Source organism: Terrapene carolina, unplaced genomic scaffold (genome assembly GCF_002925995.2).
Source record: "Terrapene carolina triunguis isolate 2854851 unplaced genomic scaffold, T_m_triunguis-2.0 Scaffold210, whole genome shotgun sequence".
Taxonomy (NCBI): Eukaryota; Metazoa; Chordata; order Testudines; family Emydidae; genus Terrapene; species Terrapene triunguis.
Window position 1 is genome coordinate 52237685 of NW_020664561.1, and position 3273 is coordinate 52240957.

Sequence of the window (3273 nt, forward strand, 5' to 3'; positions counted from 1 at the left end):
GTAACTCCCCTGGTGTTTCCAGAATTCTGTATTCCTTCCTATGGATTTACATTTAGGAAATGCATATGCAAGGAGAAAAGTCAAAAGCCTTTCAGAGTCATTCTGGTTTGTCCTGAAAATACATTGTTATTCTCTTTCCTCAACCAAGGCAGCTGATTAATCTTCTAGACCAAAATGTTTCCTTCAGAGTGATCCATTAGGAAAGACAAGTCAGTGGGATGGTGGCTGGCCTTGAGCTCATCCTAGGAGACTGGGCATAACACTCAGCTCTTGCTACTTCCACACTTCCCATGACTCACCTCCACCCTGCCTTCAAGTATGGTCCAATTAATAACAGGAACTGAAATGCTATTGATTGCACCAGGTTGGTATTGCATATTACTATGGTGCACATCATGTAAAGTTAAATACTAAATCATATAAGCAAATTAGTCTCATTAAAACTGACCTCAACCAATCACTGTATGAAGTTTTTAAAGTGTCTGGTTCAATTTTGTTGTTTTATTTCTCCATTTTTGTAGACCTCTCCATTTACCGGTTTGGGGTGGGACAGGAAGTGAACTATCACCTATGGAAAGATTGTATTTGTGACATTTTTGCCTCAATTTCATCATGGCACTAAAAATCTTATGTCAAAGATGTCCTGCAACCTGTAGCTAATAAAGAGCAAGCACAACATATTTGATCAGTTAAGAAATATTTGTTTCAAGCATTAAACATGCAAAAAATCAGGTACTGTGTAATATGCAAATATATTATTATGTAGCCCCCAAATATAGGTATAGAACCTTCCAGCATCTCTTAGTTCACATTTGTATTCCCAAGACCATCAGTCCCCTTCAATTATTATACTAGAATAAATCCTCTCCCTATTTATTTTACTTTTCAAAATATTGCAAGGATAAAATTAACCCCTTCCCATGTGAATAGGTTTTGTCTAAGGGAACTCCAAAGTGCGCTGGGGACTCAACCTGAAACTATTAGACTATTTCTGCTATTCCACCCTATGAACCATTAAAAATATTTACCTCGTGGCTTAATATGCAAATATTGACACCTCTTTACAATCACCATATAGGTCTGATATATTATAGTGCCATATAAATATTTGCCAGTGGTCCAAGAAACAGTCAGAACATTATAACCCCGTTGGCAGACATGTTAAGCTGGGATGCATGATGCCAAAATCTGTCTTTGAGTCGTTTGGTCTGGTGCAGTTTTTACAGAATAACGTTCTCAACAATGCAGAAATCTGTGAACAAGGAAACAGCACTGAAACAGAACTTTTCCACAGAGGGGGAAAGAGGTATGTCCTTGGTGTGTACCTTGCAGTGTACTTTGCTGGAGAAACAGCATCTTGTTGTGAAGGAGGAGGTTGAAGAAACAGGCAGCAACTTGTCCAGATTTTTCCTGTGCAACAAGGTCCATTTAATCAAAAATATCCCTCTTGCTGAATCATTTCTAAATCAGATCAAAACACATTGCATTTCAAAGGACACACATGAGTTTAGGTTCAACATTTAGATTTTTCTAAAAAGGAAAGAGGTATTACAAAATCTTTTTTTTAATTATTATTTTTTTTAATCATGTCCAAAGTATGCTAGTTCCTTACAAACAGCTATGAATATAAGATTTTTGTCTGAACTTACAATTTACACATGAATTCGAGTATGAATTTAAATGTTTTCATGACATTAAAAATATATTAAAATATTTGAATGAAAATACATTAGATGTGAGTGAGAGATTTAAACATACCTCTGTATCAGTTTAAAGCGAAACAGAAAAGAATTGGGCTAGTACATCAGAACCTAGAGTGAAAATAAGTAGGAAAAAAAGTTTCTAATTTAATTGATTTATGTGAGTGAAATACAAAAAGTAAATAAATGGCATAAAAGGATGAGAAGCAAATTAGACTTTTAAAATTCTTTCAGTTTTGAGAGTCTGTGGTTATTAGTAAACCATGTAAGATGATATTTGAAAACTGTTTTATTTTAAAAGTAACAGTGCTCTTTTACATATTAACCTCACTCCCTAGTATGAAAAGGCAGATAATGTATAAAACTAAATATACTCAAGGACTAGTGGGTCAAATCTATGGATTTTTTTATTTTATATTATTGCACAAAGATTTAAATGATACACATATTCTTCTGTGATCTCTTCAGGCTGCAGTGCTGCTCTCTTGACTTAGGGAAATACAATTACAATCCATAATGCTGATTTACGTTTTTACACCTAAATGTTTTAGCAAATGTTGCAACTCAGAATTCTGTAATCAAAACGGCTGTGAAAAAAAAAAAAAAAGCCAGAATCAGGTACTCAATGCTTCCACGTTAATTTCCATTTATGTGGTTGGTTTACATATTATTAAACCACCCATCTGATCTATAATGGCAGCCCTGCTGACACTGTCTGACCCAGTTTGACAATCTGGATAGAAATTGTAGGGCTGGCTGTTCAATGTCTGTGACTTTAACAGCATTGCTTTGGGCCTGGAATCAATTCTCTCTGTTTACAGACCATTTCACAGCCCTTTACCTGCAACATCACTTGTGTCAGTCCCATAAATACTTTGGTGTATATAATGCTTGAATTAGCATAATGGTTTAGGCACAGAGCTTTAAGCACAAAGAAGGACATGTCAACATGTTCTCTTCACTTAAGCAATTAAGAGCCATTATGCTGCTTCAGTGGAAATATCATCAAGGTTAAAGACAATCCCAAACACCCCTCTAACCTTTTTATTCTAAGTCTAATAAATGAGGCATAGAAATTGAAATGTTAGTAAACAGTGCTACTTGCAAGCTCTTTTTGTATCATGTTTAATCAGACCTCTCATTCACCACTTGCAAAGTGTAAGGAAATGTGAATGTTAACTATGGTCACCTACTTAAAGGGTTGGGATTATGTAGTTTATTGCAAAAACTGATCTTGCTGCAAGGAATTTTTTTGCATCCAGTGAAACATTCTAGATGTTTTGACTTAGACTTGTGAATACTTGTGAATTTCTAATATACATACTTATACCTATAGGTAATACACACACAGATACACACAATCAAATTCTTGCCAGGATTCCCTCTCCAGCGTGTATTATGTGGGCATCACCTGATTTTAAGCTCCTTCCCTCAATGCCTTAAATTTTCCTCTACATTTATCTAGAGAAAGTGACACAGTCAGAATTTGTTATTACAATGGCTGCACTTTTATTTCAACTGACAAGATTCAGACATGCTGTGAGTTAAATTCCATCCCTGGTGCTATTCTGAC

The 3273-nt window shown here is 35.3% G+C and overlaps 1 long non-coding RNA gene across 2 annotated transcripts in view; it reads right to left on the bottom strand.

Annotated features, from left to right (window-relative positions):
• The window catches only part of LOC113407183, a 1819-nt gene extending 337 nt beyond the window's left edge, over positions 1 to 1482 (bottom strand). Inside the window, exons 1-2 of one of the 2 annotated variants that reach the window (XR_003899866.1) lie at positions 1326 to 1482; positions 449 to 568 (exon numbers count right to left, since the gene is read on the bottom strand). This is a non-coding gene — a long non-coding RNA (uncharacterized LOC113407183). Of the gene's footprint in view, positions 1 to 448; positions 569 to 1028 lie in introns of both variants that reach the window. The other variant, XR_003899865.1, reaches the window with a different exon arrangement.
• Between the last annotated feature and the right edge of the window lie 1791 nt (positions 1483 to 3273).